Source organism: Camelina sativa, chromosome 13 (genome assembly GCF_030686135.1).
Source record: "Camelina sativa cultivar CO46 ecotype springtype chromosome 13, ASM3068613v1".
NCBI lineage: Eukaryota > Viridiplantae > Streptophyta > Magnoliopsida > Brassicales > Brassicaceae > Camelina > Camelina sativa.
In genome coordinates this window covers 13,829,632-13,848,495 of record NC_141892.1, presented here as the reverse complement: position 1 = coordinate 13,848,495, position 18,864 = coordinate 13,829,632, and the positions used below count along the sequence as shown (strand labels likewise).

The 18,864-nt window shown below is 38.9% G+C and overlaps 1 non-coding gene across 1 annotated transcript; it reads left to right on the top strand.

Moving 5' to 3' along the window:
* Window positions 1–14,500: 14,500 nt before the first annotated feature.
* LOC147929525 (small nucleolar RNA R71) lies at window positions 14,501–14,607 on the top strand. Its single transcript, XR_015579024.1, has one exon. It is a non-coding gene; the product is annotated as a small nucleolar RNA R71 (small nucleolar RNA).
* Window positions 14,608–18,864: the final 4,257 nt, after the last annotated feature.

The following is an 18,864-nucleotide window of genomic DNA, read 5'->3' as shown; positions in this document are numbered from 1 at the left end:
TTTAAACAAGTTTAATTTATGGGCCCGGTATGCTTCCTTTCCTTAACACCCCTTTAAACTACCGCATTACAACCACAAAGGCATGTAACCGGACTTCACTCAGAGCCACACCATCGTGTAGACAGCTTCGGCCAGGGTAGCGAGTCCAGTAACCTCGGAGCTCTTCGTAACCAACCATACAAACACACGAACATGGGTTGCATGTCGCGGCTGCATGTGGTACGGAATAGGAAGGACAGCCATACCCCAATCTTACTACGCTAGCCGGAATTTCTCGCGGACTACAACGCATTAAGACTTCACCAAAGTTGATACTTGAGTTTTTATGGTTTTTAAGCTCATAATTTTACAAGTATCTTAACTTAGTTACCACCCTTGTTACTAGAACATTTCGAACTAGCAACCGGTGTAACCTCACAGCGCATGCATTTAAACAAGAAAATCACAAAAAAAATTCAAGTAAAAATGCAACTAAATGCGCATGCAAACCGTGCACTAGATGGATGTCTTTAATCCCCATCTAGCCCGGCGAAATATGTTCCTAAACTCACAGTAAACCGTCGAGGATCGGTCTCCCTTGATGAGCTTTACTCGCGGCACACTCGGATGTCTTCCTTGTTGAAAACGATTTCCTTGTCGTTTCACCTCGCGGTCGATAGTCGATAGTCTTGGCTTGCTTCTTCTCTTCTTTCTTTCTTTCCCTCGCGGCAATACTCTTCTTCCTTCTCTCTCGCGGACTTGCCTTCTCTTTTCTCTCTTCTCTCTCGCTCAACTTCTCTCTCAATTTTCTCTCCTTACCCCTTTGTAACTTTGTGCGAAAATGAGATAAGTGAGGCTCCATTTATAGAGAGCTTGGACGGTGGAGGCAACCAATGCATGCGATTCTTTTCTCTTTCTCTTAGTGCATGTGATTTCACAAGTGTGAGAGTTTAGCATCAACACTTGGCTACTAAGCTCCACTTCCTCCACTTGATTTCTTTAATCTCCCACTAATTCTCCATTATCTCCTCTTGATTTAAATAATCTTAGTGGAAAATCTCACTTTGAATTTTTTAATCTTCCATGAATAAAATATTCAACTCCAGTAGTGGGCTCCTTCCCACCTTTGGTTCACGTCCGCGTACGTTCTTGATCGTTCGGCTTCATCCATTACGTTCGTTCGTGCACGTACATCCGGTACGGTACATGGTACATGGTACCATCGACCATCTCTCGATTCGTCCAGAATTTTTTGGACATTACTTCCGTAATTCTTCTACTCTCCTTCCTTGCCTTCCATTCGTGTCCCTTGCACGTCCTTGGACCAGGGATTTTTATTTTGAATTTTACCCCTTGGTGAGGGTCATTAGCCCTACCTTCCTCCATGGAAGGAGATAAAAGATTAACAGTACCACACGGACCAAGAATCTTAAATTATGATATTATATTGTAGAGTTCCGGATCTATATCCTTCTCTGGTATTTCAGCACAAATAATCATATCAATTATATCAGCTGTTGGGAACTTATAGTAAGGATTCATCCATACGATAATATGACCATGCAAAAGACTCCTCTTTTGAAACTCTACTATATACATAGCTGCATAATAATTTAAATATTTAGTATATGATATATAATTGTATTATAAGAATAATAGTCACTCTTTAGGAATTATTATTATTTCTGAAAAAGAAAAGAAGATATAGAATTTAAAACTTGAAACTGTTTTCCCAAATATATGTCTTCTGGTGATGTCATCCATTAGATTCTCAAGTTTGATCTTGAATACTTTGCAAATGGTGTTTGGCCTACCTTTAGCCTTTAGCTTCCTCTCATTTACAAATCTTGTGATTTATGGGCATTTAGGATAACATGTGAATGTAATAAACAGGTCTGGAAAACCAAACTTCTTACATGTAGTCATTGCATCAAGGTAGCTCTACCGCATATACCTTGGACCACCAGTAAAAGAAGAGGGTAGTACGAAAGAGTCTCCTTGATTGCTTTGATCATCATCAACGGCTTTTGCTGCTTTCCTCAAATCTTCTTTGTATGTCCTTCGGAGTTTCTTTTGCTTTTTTTCAAAAACCCAAGCCTAATTGTTTCGATCATGGTATCAGCATCAACAACAAAACTGTTGTAGTAAATGCTTTGATCTTAGTAGCATATACTTCTCATTTTTCCTTTCTTGAAGCATAAACGCAAATCACTGTCTCATGCTTATATCCTTTTGCGCCTTTTTTTTAATCCTTTTTCTTTGTCTGTTTCTTTGATTTTTTGTTACTGGTTAACTTTGTCTTTTTAATATCAAGCCTGTAGCCATCTTCTCCTCTTGGAAACAACAAAGGATACTGTAGAGCTATATATGCTACATGACATTCATGGATCCTTAGTAATTTTCCGCTACTTTTTTTAAGAACAATATCTCGCTTATCCATATCTTCATTGATATCTCCTGGAATCAATGCAACAACTTCAGAGTCTGGTGACACCCCGGTTTCAGAGACTTGCGGAGAGTTTTAAAAGAATTGACTTGGCCACCTACGTCACCAAAGTGCACTTATATTTTCGGTCAAGGGTCCTGAAACTAGTATCTTTCTTGTGTGTGTGTGATGGAATGTGAATGAATGATATGATGATGAACAATGGTGAAAGCAAGGTGTTTCAATTCCCCTTATGCAGTTGTAGTATAAGAGGTGTCAATCCAATCTGAGTGTTTGCAATCAATCAGGATGTGCATATATGTCTAAGTCAAGCCAAATATTAAGGATGTTTGTCACTAACAATCCTATGATGAAATGTAAAATGCAGAATGTAAAAGCTACTAGAACTAGGTGCTAAATGTAAATGAAACAGAATGATTATAACAGTTATGAAGCTAGAACAGAAATAGAAACTATGGTAATGAACTAATACAAGGCAATTAATAAACAGGACACTAAGTAAATGCAACAGAAATGCAACTTGAATGAGACAAGAGATAAGACAGGACAACTACAAAGCATAAACGAAACTTCTGGGGATGAACTCGAGCAAACACTCGATCGAGTGTAGATCGGGTGCAGGGTCGAGCTGGACAAATCCGGAAAACAGAGCAATGAAAGAAAACAGAGCAATGCAAGAAAAACAGAGCAATACAAAAGCAAATCAAACAACGATCAAACAACAGGATTTAAAATAGGAAATCAATAAACAAGGAAGGTCTTGAGGAGGGATTCATGGGCTGGACTATGATTGAGGTCATCTAACTTGGTCAACAAATCTCAAACAACTTGTAGCTAATCTCTAGACATATATTTCTAAGACATGTTTAATCCACTCTCATGGCAAGAAACAATCAAACTCATGCATCTCTAGACTTGTTCTCACAAAGTAAAGAATCTACACAAGTAGGCATTAAGCAATATGTCAAATACCAAACAAGACTTCTAATCTCTTAGCAAGCCTAATGGTAAACTCTAGATCTAGCCTTATCTATGCTCCTTAGACATTGGTGTGATGCTAAGATGCTTGAAATCAGATCCTACCCTCTCAGTTATAGGACCAGCATTAAGAACATCTAGCCTAGAAGAGATCTACAACAATCAAGCTTGAACAAATCAAACAAACCTCAAACACAACCCAGCCTAACCCATCCTCAAGATCCTAAGCAACTACTCACAAGAACACATGATGAACATCAAAGTCATAAACCCAGAAAATGATGAAACTTGCATGATTAGATAGATAAAGCAAAGATCTACAATATTGAAGAAGGAATCAAACAAGAATTCTTAATATCTTGAAAGTTATGGAACCGACAAAATCCAAGAATTCTTTGTTTTTCTCCTTCAAGGAGGTACAAGATCTAAAATATAAAAGTGCAAAAGGAATAATTCCCCAAAAGGGTAAAAACTAGGTTTTTGACTCTCTAAAAAGCTGGACTCATGGTGGCTGCAGGGTACAAGACCTTTAAATAGAAAAAGTAGAGGAAGCCCTAAAAATGCTAAAAGACAAAATAGCCAGGCGGCTCGGCCAACTCGACCCGGTGCTCGGTCGAGTGACCGGTCGAGTTGGGTTTTCTTGTGCTCCTTCCACTCGGTCGAGTCACTCTCAGCACACGGTCGAGTGTCTGGTCGAGTGGGCAGTCGAGTGGGACTCCGGACCTTGGTTCTCCAGCCTTAACTCCTTTGCTTTCTCCTCATGATTGCTTCACTTCTCCTCAGCATTGCTTCCATGCTCCTTAGGATCCAAAATCACCTGTTTATGCATGAAAAGATGCAAATGCAATGCAACTACACTCTAATGCAAGAACAATCTTAAAACTATGCAATAATGGTCAAAAAGGATAGCAAAGGATGCAAAAGATGTGAATATATTAAGGGAAAACAGGGTAAAATATGTGAACATCAACACCCCCAAACTTAGTCTTTGCTTGCCCTCAAGCAAATAAACAAGACATAAGAAGGTAGGTGAGGGTTGAAAGTGGGATCTCAGCTCCTAAAGCTTGCAAATAAACCAGCTAGAATCAATGTCCAAGTTACTAGTACTATGATGCAAGTTGAATGAGCTGTACTTAAAGATTTTAGACAAGCATATCACAACCTTTACTGATTTGAGCCTTAGATATCCACATGCATTCAAATCAACAATCTCCTTTAACATTCATTAATCAAGAACATGAATCAATTCTATGCAATGTTTAAACTCATTTGGCTTGGAGATAAAGGTTTAGAGACAATGATGGTCTCTTTTTAGAGTGGGGCTTAAAAATATCAAGGTTCTCTCATAAAAATGGATTGAGCTTTAGAAGAATGCTAAAGGTAAGAACACTTAGACACATACAAGAACAAAACCTTGTCTACCCAAAAGTAACCCAAGTGTTTGATCCTATCATTCTAAGCCCAAATGATCCTAGTTCTACCCTTTATCTTCTTCTCTTCTCAAATACCCTTTTCTCTTTTGTTTTCAAGCCTTAGGAGAGGTTTCTTATTTGATTTTTCTAGTGGAATGGGAGATTCTTACTTATTTGCTATGGTTCTCTTTTCTTCTTATTCTTAAGACATAAAAGCATTTTGCTATACTCTTCTTTTTCTTTCTTTCTTTTCTTTGACTGAAACCAGCTTTAAATAATGTCATACTTCCCATTCTTTCACTAGACTTTGATTTTACTTAAACACATTCCCCTCCTAAAGACTCTAACCTTTTCTTTCTCTTTTCCTCTTTTCTTTTCTTTCTTTTTCAAACAACCAAATCCCAACCTAACAATGAAATCACCTAGTCCTATCTAGTTTGGAAAATGCAAACTAGAACTACACAAGGCATTATTCTTGTCAGTTCAAACCTAACACTTTCTACCAAGCTCAATCCCAAAATAGGCCTTACACACTCAAGAATAAACATGGCTTGAAAGAAGGGTTGGTTAAGGGTATTGGAAACTGATTTTAATGATTCAATCAGATACTTGGATCAACAAGAGTGGTAAAAAGGAGAAAGATGATCCAAATATGTATATGGTATCCATGAGTCTAAAGCAATGCACAAACTGATAATTACAAGTCAATATTAGGTTCATATAAATAGGAAATGGCATCAAATCACAACATGCTTCAATTTAGACCAAATGCAATGCAGGAATTCAAGGCTTGGTTCAATCTTATGCTTCTAACTACTCAACTAGCATCAAAGTACTATTAACTTGGACATTGATCCTAGTTTACTGAATTAAACAAGCTAACAAGGCAAAACTCATCATAGATCCCTAATGCAAAGAATTAAAAGTCCTACATGAAACATGCTAAACAAGATGCTATTATGCAATGCAAACTACATGAACACTCTTTTTATAAAGATTTTTGCAAATTTTTTTCAAATTTTTAGGGGTTTTCTATGCCTTAGATGCTATGCAAATACTAACATGATGATGCTAAAAATTTGAAATAAGAAAACAAAACACAATGTCAAATGCTATCTCAAACCCTCCCCCAAACTTAAATCACACAGTCCTCTGTGTGAAAGAAATTTGTAAGAGGATTTAAGATAAGAAAACAAAACACAATGTCAAATTCTATGATATTTACAAGTGAAGGTGATAGTGGTACCTCAAGGATTGGAGAAGAAGCTGTCCACATCCTCATTCATGCTGTCAAATGTGTATTTGGGGTCTGGTTGGTGACTTCGAGAAGGTGATTGGGGCAGCTCGACGATGCCAACCGACTGGGAGTCGGTCGAGTACGTGCTCGAGTGGGAGGGTCGAGCTGGACTGCGAATCTCCTTTTCTTCTTCTAATTAAACTCCCTTGCTTCCCTGACCATGAAAACACCAAAACAAATATCAAAATAACAAAATCCTAATCATTATGTACAGGGATACCTTAGGGACTTCCTCCCTAGTGAGCTTGTTTAATGTCACTAAGCTTGACTTTTGATGCCTTTTGAGGCTTGAGGAGCATCCTAGAGAAGCATTGTGCACTTCTCAGGTGTTTCCTTTTCTCCCAAATACTTCTTAACTCTTTGACCATTGACTGTGAACTCACTACCATCCTTGTTGAGAAGTGTGACAGCTCCAAATGGTAGGATCTCCTTTATCTCAAAAGGGCCTCCCCATCTACTTTTCAACTTCCCAGGGAATAACTTGAGTCTTGAATTGTAAAGCAAAGCTTGGTCTCCAGCCTGTAGGTCTTTGATGAGAATCTTCTTATCATGGAAGGCTTTAGTTCTTTCCTTGTAGATTTTGGAGTTTTCATAAGCTTCCTATATGATTTCCTCAAGCTCATGCAATTCAAGCCTTCTCTTAGCTTGTGCTGTCTCTAGATCCAAGTTCAAAAGTTTGATTGCCCATAGGGCTTTGTACTCAACTTCAACTGGGAGATGGCAAGACTTGCCATAGACTAGTTGGAATGGGGTTCTTCCTATAGGTGTCTTGAAAGCTGTTCTATAGGCCCAAAGTGTTTCATCAAGTTTACTAGACCAATCCTTTCTTGTTGCTCCTACTATTCTTAATAGAATGGCCTTGATTTGTTTGTTTGACACTTCAACTTGCCCACTTGTTTGAGGGTGGTAGGCTGTAGACACCTTGTGTTTAACTCCATACTTCCTTAGCATTCCTTCAAAGATCTTGTTGATGAAGTGTGTTCCTCCATCACTAATCACAGCCCTTGGAATTCCATACCTTGGGAAGATTATGGTCTTAAAAAGTTTAAGAACCACTTTGTGATCATTAGTAGGGCTGGCAATAACCACTTTGATATTTGTTTTGGTGTTTTCATGGTCAGGGAAGCAAGGGAGTTTAATTAGAAGAAGAAAAGGAGATTCGCAGTCCAGCTCGACCCTCCCACTCGAGCACGTACTCGACCGAGTCCCAGTCGGTTGGCATCGTCGAGCTGCCCCAATCACCTTCTTCAAGTCACCAACCAGACCCCAACTACACATTTGACAGCATGAATGAGGATGTTGACAGCTTCTTCTCCAATCCTTGAGGTACAACTATCACCTTCACTTGTAAATATCATAGAATTTGACATTGTGTTTTGTTTTCTTATCTTAAATCCTCTTACAAATTTCTTTCACACAGAGGACTGTGTGATTTAAGTTTGGGGGAGGGTTTGAGATAGCATTTGATGTTGTGTTTTGTTTTCTTATTTCAAATTTTTAGCATCATCATGTTAGTACTTGCATAGCATCTAAGGCATAGAAAAACCCTAAAAATTTGAAATTTTTTGCAAAAATCTTTATAAAAAAAGAGTGTTCATGTAGCTTGCATTGCATAATAGCATTTTGTTTAGCATGTTTCATGTAGGATTGTATATTATTTGCATTAGGGATCTATGATGAGCTTTGCCTTGTTAGTTTGCTTGATTCACTAGACTAGGGTCAATGCCCAAGTTAATAGTACTTTGATGCTAGTTGAGTGGTTAGAAGCATAAGATTGAACCAAGCCTTGAATTCCTGCATTGCATTTGGTCTAAATTGAAGCATGTTGTGATTTGACACCATTTCCTACTTAGAAGAACTTAATATTGACTGTTAAATATCAATGTGTGCATTGCTTTAAACTCATGGATACCATATACATATTTGGATCATCTTTCTCCTTTTTACCACTCTTGTTGATCCAAGTAGCTGATTGAATCATTAAAATCAGTTTCCAATACCCTTAACCAACCCTTCTTTCAAGCCATGTTTATTCTTGAGTGTGTGAGGCCTTTTTGGGATTGAGCTTGGTAGAAAGTGTTAGGTTTGAAATGACAAGAATAATGTCTTGTGTAGTTCTAGTTTTCATTTTCCAAACTAGATAGGACTAGGTGATTTCATTGTTGGGTTTGGGATTTGGTTGTTTGAAAAAGAAAGAAAAGAAAAGAGGAAAAGAGAAAGAAAAGGTTAGAGTCTTTAGGAGGGGAATGTTTTTAAGTAAAATCAAAGTCTAGTGAAAGAATGGGAAGTATGATATTGTTTAAAAATGGTTTCAGTCAAAGAAAATAAAGAAAGAAAAAGAAGAGTTTAGCAAAATGCTTTTATATCTTAAGAATAAGAAGAAAAGAAAACCATAGCAAATAAGTAAGAATCTCTCATTCCACTAGAAAGATCAAATAAGAAACCTCTCCTAAGACTTTAAAATCAAAAGAGAAAAGGGTGAAAGAGAAGAGAAGAAGTTAAAGGGTAGCACTAGGATCAATTGGGTTTAGATTGATAGGATAAACACTTTGGGTGCCTTTGGGTAGAAAATGTTTTGTTCTTGTATGTGTCTAAGTGTTCTTACCTTTAGCATTCTTCTAAAGCTCAATCCATTTTTATGAGAGAACCTTGATATTGATAAGCCCCACTCTAAAGAGAGACCATCATTGTCTCTAAACCTTTTACTACCAAGCCAAATGAGTTTAAGCATTGCATATAATTGATTCATGTTCTTGATTAATGAATGTTAAAGGAAATGGTTGATTTGAATGCATGTGGACATCTAAGGCTCAAATCAGTAAAGGATGTGATATGCTTGTCTAAAATCTTTAAGTACAGCTCATTCAACTTGCATCATAGTACTAGTAACTTGGACATTGATTCTAGATGGTCTATTTGCAAACTATAGGAGCTGAGATCCCACTTTCAACCCTCACCTACCTACTTATGTCTTGATTATTTGCTTGAGGGCAAGCAAAGACTAAGTTTGGGGGTGTTGATGTTCATATATTTTACCTTGTTTTCCCTTAATATATTCACATTTTTTGCATCTTTTGCTATCCATTTTGACCATTATTGCATAGCTTTAGGACTGTTCTTGCATTAGAGTTTAGTTGCAGTGCATTTGCATCTTTTCATGCATAAACAGGTGATTTTGGAGCTTAAGGAGCATGGAAACAATGCTGAGGAGAAGTGAAGCAATCATGAGGAGAAAGCAAGAGAGCTAAGGCTGAAGAACCAAGGTCCGGAGTCCAACTCGACTGCCCACTCGACCAGACACTCGACCGTGTGCTGAGAGGGACTCGACCGAGTGGGAGGAGCACAAGAGGAGCCAACTCGACCAGTCACTCGACCGAGCACCAGGTCGAGTTGGTCGAGCCGCCTGACTATTTTGTCTTTTAGCGTTTTTAGGGCTTCCACTACTTTTTTTATATAAGGGCTTGTACCTACAGCCACCAAGAGAGTCCAGCTTTTTAGAGAGTCAAAAACTTAGTTTTTACCTTTTTTAGAATTATTCCTTTTGCACTTTTATTTTCTTAGATCTTTTACTTCTTTTAAAAGGAAAAAAATACTAAATTCTTCAATATTTTTGATTTCATAACTTTCTTAATATTGAAAATTTGAGTTTGGTTCTTTCTTCAATATTGTAGATCTTTGATTTATCTTTCTAATGATTCAAGTTTCAGTATTTTCTGGGTTTATGACTTTATTGTTCATCATGTATGCTTGTGAGTAGTTGCTTAGGATCTTGAGGATGGGTTAGGTTGGGTTGTGTTTGAGGTTTGTTTGATTTGGTCAAGCTTGATTGTTGTAGATCTCTTCTAGGCTAGATGTTCTTAATGCTGATCCTATATCTGAGAGGGTAGGATCTGATTTCAAGCCTCTTAGCATCACACCAATGTTTAAGGAGCATAGATAAGGCTAGATCTGGAGACTATCATTAGGCTTGCTAAGAGATTAGAAGTCTTGTTTGATTTTTGACATATTGCTTAATGCCTGCTTGTGTAGATTCTTTACTTTGTGAGAACAAGTCTAGAGATGCATGAGTTTGATTGTTTCTTGCCATGAGAGTGGATTAAACATGACTTAGAAATATATGTCTAGAGATTAGCTCAAGTTGTTTGAGATTTGTTGACCAAGTTAGATGACCTCAATCATAGTCCAGCCCATGAATCCCTCCTCAAGACCTTTCTAGTTTATTGATTTCTTAGCTTAAATCTTGTTGTTTGATTGTTGTTTGATTCGTTTTGGTATTGCTCTGTTTTTCTTGTGTTGCTCTGTTTTGCGTATTTGTCCAGCTCGACCCTGCACTCGATCAGCACTCGATCGAGTGCTTGCTCGAGTTCCAACCCAGAACTTGTGTTTATGATTTGTGTTTGTCCTGTTTCACCCTAGTTGCATTTCTGTTGCATTCATTTAGTATCCTGTTCATTACTTACCTTGCATTAGTTCAATACTTGCATTTCCATAGTTTATATTTCTGTTTGTCATAATCACTCTGTTCCATTTGCATTTAGCTCCTAGTTCTTGTAGTTTTACTTTCTGCACTTTCCATTTCATCATAGGATTGTTAGTGACAAACAACCTTTACATCTGGCTTGACTTAGACTCATATGCACATCTTGATTGTTCACAAACACTGAGATTGGATTGACACCTCTTATACTACAACTGCATAAGGGGAATTGAAACACCCTGCCATCCATTCATTCATAAGTCATCATTCCATACATCATCACCACAACCAACAAAATAATCTGTTTCATCTATCCTCATTCTGGACAAATGATCAGCTACTCCATTCTTTATCCCTTTCTTATCAACTATTTCCATGTCAAACTCTTGGAGAAGCAAAATCCATCTCAACAACCTTGGTTTTGTGTCCTTCTTTGAGTAGATGTGCCTCAAAGCAGCATGATCAGTGTACACAATTACCTTGGACCCTACTAAGTAACTTCTGAATTTTTCAAAGGCAAAGACCACTGCTAGAAGCTCTTTCTCTGTTGTTGAATATCTTCCTTGATTTTCATCCAAGGTCCTACTTGCATAGTGAATAACATGCAGCTTCTTATCTTTCTTCTGTCCCAGAACTATTCCTACTGCAAAGTCTGAAGCGTCACACATAATCTCAAATGGAAGATCCCAGTTTGGAGCTTGGACTATTGGAGCTGATATCAAAGCAGCCTTGATCTCCTTGAAAGCCTTCAAGCAATCTTCATCAAAGTTGAACTCAGTCTCCTTGCAAAGCAACCTTGTCAATAGCCTAGCTATCTTTGAGAAGTCCTTGATGAACCTTCTATAAAATCCAGCATGACCAAGAAAGCTTCTTATGTCCTTGACTGTTTTTGGTGGTTGAAGTTGAACCATGACTTCAATTTTTGCTTTGTCAACTTCAATACCCTTCTCTGAAATCTTATGACCAAGAACTATCCCTTCTTCAACCATGAAGTGACACTTTTCCTAATTCAAGACTAGATTTGTCTCCTCACATCTCTTTAAAACCCTGCATAGATTAGTAAGACAAGAAGAAAAGGAATCTCCATAGACAGAGAAGTCATCCATAAAAACTTTAACCACATCCTCAATAAGATCAGAGAAGATTGACATCATGCACCTTTGAAAGTTAGCTGGAGCATTACATAATCCAAATGGAATCCTCCTATATGCAAAGGTACCATATGGACATGTGAATGTTGTCTTCTCTTGATCATTGGGATGAATAGGAATTTGGAAAAATCCAGAATATCCATCCAAGAAACAGTAATGGGTATGATTGGCTAATCTTTCCAACATTTGATCAATAAATGGAAGAGGAAAATGATCTTTCCTAGTAGCAGAATTAAGCTTCATATAATCAATGCACATTCTATATCATGTTATGGTTCTAGTGGGAATTAACTCATCACGATCATTCTTTATTACAGTGATTCCCCCTTTTTTAGGGACACAGTGGACTGGTGAGACCCAAGTACTATCAGAAATAGGATAGATCACACCAGCTCCAAGCAATTTTAGAATCTCTTTTTTTACTACTTCCTTTAGGTTGGGGTTAAGCCTTCTTTGAGGTTCAATACTAGAGTAGGATTCATTTTCAAGGTGGATTCTATGCATGCAGAGACTAGGTGAAATTCCTTTAATGTCATCCAAAGTATAACCAATAGCTTTTCTAAACTTCATTAGCTCAACAACTAGCAAATCAAGCTCTTTCCTACCCAAGTTAGCATTTACTATCACAGGATAAGTAGAGTTCTCACCTAAAAAAACGTACCTTAGCCCAGATGGGAGAGGTTTTAGCTCTACTTTTGGTGCTTTCAGTTCAGACCAGTCGTCTGTGGAGGACTCGGCAGTGCACTCGGTCGAGTAGTGTTGGTGCTCGGTCGAGTAGGTGGTCGAGCTATCTGTATTTGCTGTTTGAACTGACCAGACTTCCTCTCTTAATGCTGGTAACCCCTCAAAAACCTCTGGATGGTGTGATTCTCTACAGGAGTCAATATATCTTCATAGGCCTTGGTTTCTTTATGGATGAACCCTTCCTCTCCATTTTTGGTCAAAACAGTTCTAAGGTGATCTTGTTCTGCTAGCTCTTCCATCAATTCTCCTGATAATTTGTCCAACTCTTCAACCCAAAAGACTTGTCCTCCAATTGTTGGTTTCTTCATAGCCTCTACAATGTCAAATGTCATTCTGAGGTCCTCTCCCAAGTTGAGATCAATCTTCCCTTGTCTCACATCAATTATTGCTCCTGCTGTAGCCAGGAAAGGTCTCCCCAAGATCAAAGGATCTTTTGGTTCTTCATCCATTTCCAAGACTACAAAGTCTGTTGGGACTTCCACTGCTCCAACTCTAACTGGTAGATCTTCCAAAACACCATGTGGTAATCTTATTGATCTATCAGCTAAGATCAGGGAGATGTTGCATGGCTTATACCTTGTAAACCCTAGGCGCTTAGCAACTGATAGAGGCATTAGGCTTACTGAGGCTCCCAAATCACAAAGGCATCTATTGAAGGTTAAGGGCCCTATAGAGCAAGGTAGAGTAAAGGAACCAGGATCTCTTAGCTTTTGAGGGTTCACTTGCTTTTGGATTATGGCACTACACTCATGGCTGAGAATCACCATCCCTTGAACTTCTTTGATCCTTTCCATCACAGCATCTTTCAAGAATTTTTGGTAAGGAGGGATCATCACAAAGGCATCTATTAGAGGCATCCTAAGCTCAATCTTTCTAACTTATTTGTCAAACAATGCCTTGTATTTTTCAACCATCTGTTTCTTAAATCTTCCTGGGAAAGGTAGTGGAGGCTTGTAAGGAGGAGGAATGAACCGGACTTCTTTTTCTTTGGAGGTAACTGGATTGATTTTCTCCTGAGTAGCTGCTCGATCGGGTACTCGAACACCTACTCGGTCGAGTGAGTGGTCGAGTGGTGCGTCGAATTCAACGGTGTTTTCATTCTGAGTCTCTTCTTGTTAGAAACCCTCCCCTTCCTGAATTCCACTGTCCTTAGTGTTGGGATGTGCTCCTAGTCGTGCTGGTAAGACTCTTCCACTGCGAAGATTGATAGCATTGGCAAATTCAGTAGTTTGCACAATAGCTTTGCCCTTGTGATGGTCATGCTTTGGGGCAAAAGCTTGTTGATTTTCCATAGTCATAATCCTGGAAGTCAGTGTGTCAAACTTGGCATGAAGTTCACTGTAAATATCTTCTATCCTCTTGTTCAGCTCAGCAATTCTGTTTGCTGCCTCAATCTTCCCATTGGTTTGCCCAATCAACAGCTGTTGTAGCATTGCTCTTAGGTCTTGTTCCTGGCCTTGGTTAGTCTGAAACCCTGGTGGGGGACACAATTGGGGCTGGAACACCTGTTGTTGCTGCTTGGGTATATAGTTTTGTTGCTGTTGAGGTTGTTGAGGCTGTTGAGGGGGGTAGAATTGATCTTGTGGGTTAGCCACATTGTTACTCCTATAAAAGAGATTGTTATTCTTGAATCCTCCTTGGTTGTAACCTTTGAATCCTTCCTGGTTTTGCATGTAGCACAACTCAGCAAACTCCCTATCTCCTTCTTGGACTGAAGCTTCTTCTTCACTAATGAAGTGGATTGTCTGTGATTGGCTTAGTAGGATCTTGTCAAGCTTCTCATTGATCATCTTCAAATCCTTCTTGTACTTGTCCTCTTGATCAGTAGATGTGGACCTTATTGTTCTGTCATAGTCCTCATTATAATTTCCATCAGACTAAGCAAGGTTCTCAACCAATTCCCATCCTTCTTCCACATTCTTGTTGAGGAAGTTTCCATTTGAAGTTGTATCAAGAAGCATTCTTATTTTGGGAAACACTCCTCTGTACAAAGTGCTGAGCAAAGACTCATTGCTGAATCCATGGTGGGGACACTGAGTTTGGAATCCTTTAAATCTCTCCCATGCCTCACAAAAACTTTCATTATTTCTCTGTGCAAAACCTGAGATTTCATTCCTCAACCTAACAGTCCTTGCATTGGAGAAGAACTTGGCCAGAAAAGCTTTCTTGCATGCATCCCATGTGGTTATTGCTCCAGTAGGAAGAGTCTTCTCCCAGAGATGAGCTTTGTCTCCAAGGGAAAATGGGAATAGCCTTCACTTGAAGCCATCTTCACTCACTCCATTGATTTTTGTGAGTCCACATATCCTGTCAAACTCATCAAGGTGATCTAGAGGATCCTCCATTGGCAACCCATGAAATTTGTTGGCTTGTATCATGGAGATCAATCCACTCTTGATTTCATAATTATTATTGGCAACTGCAGGAGGCACAATACCAGCTCTTTGGTTGTGTGTGTTAGGTGCATCCCCAGCACCAATGTTCCTTGCCCTTGGAGGTTGTTGATCTTGTTGCTCCATTAGCACTTGTTGTTCTTGTTCCTGATTGATTCTTGTTCTCTGCTGTCTCAGGTCTCTTGGTGGTCGGTTGATGTGATCAAGGAGTCTCTGAAGATTGTGATGACCCTTGGATCTTGTTTGCATCAACAGACTCGAGTACAGACTCGGACAGGCACTCGGTCGAGCGCAGGCTCGAGTGGATGGTCGATTCGACTGGGAGGTGAGGTCTATTTGTATCCGGCTTCTGACTCAATCACGAACTCGAGCACACACTCGGTCGAGTGGAGGTCGAGTTGGAGGTCGAGTTGGTACTTGAAACTCAATCACAAACAAGCAGTAGAAGAATCGAGATCAGTAGCGAACAAGGGGATAAAGGAACTTAATCTTAGACTAATATAGACCCTAATTGTCACAAATAAACACTCAAATGGGCAACGGCGCCAAATTGAAACTAGTATCTTTCTTTTGTGTGTGTGATGGAATGTGAATGAATGATATGATGATGAACAATGGTGAAAGCAAGGTGTTTCAATTCCCCTTATGCAGTTGTAGTATAAGAGGTGTCAATCCAATCTGAGTGTTTGCAAGCAATCAGGATGTGCATATATGTCTAAGTCAAGCCAAATATTAAGGATGTTTGTCACTAACAATCCTATGATGAAATGTAAAATGCAGAATGTAAAAGCTACTAGAACTAGGTGCTAAATGTAAATGAAACAGAATGGTTATAACGGTTATGAAGTTAGAACAGAAATAGAAACTATGGTAATGAACTAATGCAAGGCAAGTAATGAACAGGACACTAAGTAAATGCAACAAAAATGCAACTAGAATGAGACAAGAGATAAGACAGGACAACTACAAAGCATAACCAAAAGTTCTGGGGATGAACTCGAGCAAGCACTCTATCGAGTGTAGATCGAGTGCAGGGTCAAGCTGGACAAATCCAGAAAACAGAGCAATGCAAGAAAAACAGAGCAATACAAAAGCAAATCAAACAACGATCAAACAACAGGATTTAAACTAGGAAATCAATAAACAAGGAAGGTCTTGAGGAGGGATTCATGGGTTGTACTATGATTGAGGTCATCTAACTTGGTCAACAAATCTCAAACAACTTGAGCTAATCTCTAGACATATATTTCTAAGACATGTTTAATCCACTCTCATGGCAAGAAACAATCAAACTCATGCATCTCTAGACTTGTTCTCACAAAGTAAAGAATCTACACAAGTAGGCATTAAGCAATATGTCAAATACCAAACAAGACTTCTAATCTCTTAGCAAGCCTAATGGTAAACTCTAGATCTAGCCTTATCTATGCTCCTTAGACATTGGTGTGATGCTAAGATGCTTGAAATCAGATCCTACCCTCTAAGTTATAGGACCAGCATTAAGAACATCTAGCCTAGAAGAGATCTACAACAATCAAGCTTGACCAAATCAAACAAACCTCAAACACAACCCAGCCTAACCCATCCTCAAGATCCTAAGCAACTACTCACAAGAACACATGATGAACATCAAAGTCATAAACCCAGAAAATGATGAAACTTGCATGATTAGATAGATAAAGCAAAGATCTACAATATTGAAGAAGGAATCAAACACGAATTCTTAATATCTTGAAAGTTATGGAACCAACAAAATCCAAGAATTCTTTGTTTTTCTCCTTCAAGGAGGTACAAGATCTAAAATATAAAAGTGCAAAAGGAATAATTCCCCAAAAGGATAAAAACTAGGTTTTTGACTCTCTAAAAAGCTGGACTCCTGGTGGCTGGAGGGTACAAGGCCTTTAAATAGAAAAAGTAGAGGAAGCCCTAAAAATGCTAAAAGATAAAATAGCCAGGCGGCTCGGCCAACTCGACCCGGTGCTCGGTCGAGTGTCGGTCGAGTGACCGGTCGAGTTGGGTTTTCTTGTGCTCCTTCCACTCGGTCGAGTCACTCTCAGCACACGGTCGAGTGTCTGGTCGAGTGGGCAGTCGAGTGGGACTCCGGACCTTGATTCTCCAGCATTAACTCCTTTGCTTTCTCCTCATGATTGCTTCACTTCTCCTCAGCATTGCTTCAATGCTCCTTAGGCTCCAAAATCACCTGTTTATGCAAGAAAAGATGCAAATGCAGTGCAACTACACTCTAATGCAAGAACAATCCTAAAACTATGCAATAATGGTCAAAAAGGATAGCAAATGATGCAAAAGATGTGAATATATTAAGGGAAAACAGGGTAAAATATGTGAACATCAGGTCCTGAGAGAACTCCAGTGATAAGCGTGTTTGAGCTTGAGTAGTCCTAGGATGGGTGACCTTCCGGGAAGTTCTTGTCAGAACTGTGCGAGTGAGGACAAAACACAGGGAAAGATCATGTGGTGATTTATAGGGACGGTAACAAGTCTTTAAAATCTCCTGGACATAGCAAACCCTACCCAGAATAGCCCCTGGACGTAGCCAACCCTACTCAGAATAGCCCCGGACGCTACTTTGGAAATAGTCACCAATGTTTCGGCCGAGGTTCTAAAACTCATTTAGACCTTTAGGCAGTCCATCGATGATATTTCCACCACTTAGACATCACTTAGGCTTTGCAACCATCGTGACGTCTAAGTGTTGAGCCAACCTGGACTAGGTCACTTCAGCCATAACTCGCACACGAATATAAAACCGAATTTATATTAAATAAACTATTATTTCACATAACAAAAAAACTTATAGCGTTTGTGGCCATGCCTAATGCCAAAAAGATTTCACATAATTGTTTTAATGAAAAGATACATACTTTTTCTTTTACACAAAGACACAAAATAAAACTAATTCGGGCTCCTATCGTGCAACACATCCTCTAACTTCCCTCTAGTGGTTACCTGTAGGATAAAATTCTATCATAAGTAATCTAAGATTACTTAGTGAGTCTCAGGGGTTCCTACAGAAGATTAGATTCCCAATCACACCCCAAAACACAAGGAATCAATCATCACACAACAATCAATCAAACAATCAGAGAAAGCATGCGGAAGAAAGTAAGCAAAGCAAACAATCACAAGCAAGCAATCAATGCAACATGCAAAACTTGAATAAAAAGAAGTTTTTACACAAGTTTTACTAGGGCCCAGATATACCGCCTTCCATCCTTTCCCCTTTCTATCTCTGCATTGCAACCACAAAGGCATGCAACCAGAGGAAAACCTCAAATACACCTTCGTGTATATAGTATCGGCCAAGGTAGCGAGCCAAGACCAAGCTCATCAGAACAACATGCAAGACTATGACAAGCTGCATGTTGAAACGACTTCACAGGGAAGGTCGGACACATCTCCATTCTTAGTGCGCTTATGGCTGCTCAGACCTTCTCGTCATGAACGCCACGCACTAAGACCATTCACAATTAAGTTTTAAGTTTATGGTCTTAATGAACACATAAACCTTTAACAATAAACAAAACCTCACATGCAATAAATCAAGTAAACGGATCGACATCCACGTTTATGATTTACCATGGAATTCCTCTCACATGCAATGGATCAAACAAAAAGATCTCTATCAACGTTTGTGATCCACCATGGAATTCACCTCACATGCAATGTATCAAACAAATGGATCTCCATCCATGTTTGCGATCCACCATGGAGTTCACCTCACAAGCAATGGATCAAACAAACGGATCTCCATCCACGTTTGTGATTCGCCATGGAACCATTCTCAAGCATTTTCTTAAGTTTATGGATCTAAATATCACATAAACAACAAGAAAAAATGTGAGACCTCACATGCAATAGATCAAAGAAATGGATCGACATCAACGTTTATGATCTACCATGGATTTCACCAACCAAAATGCAAAACTTCAAGAAAAATAACAAGAAATCAAGAAGAATGCAACTATA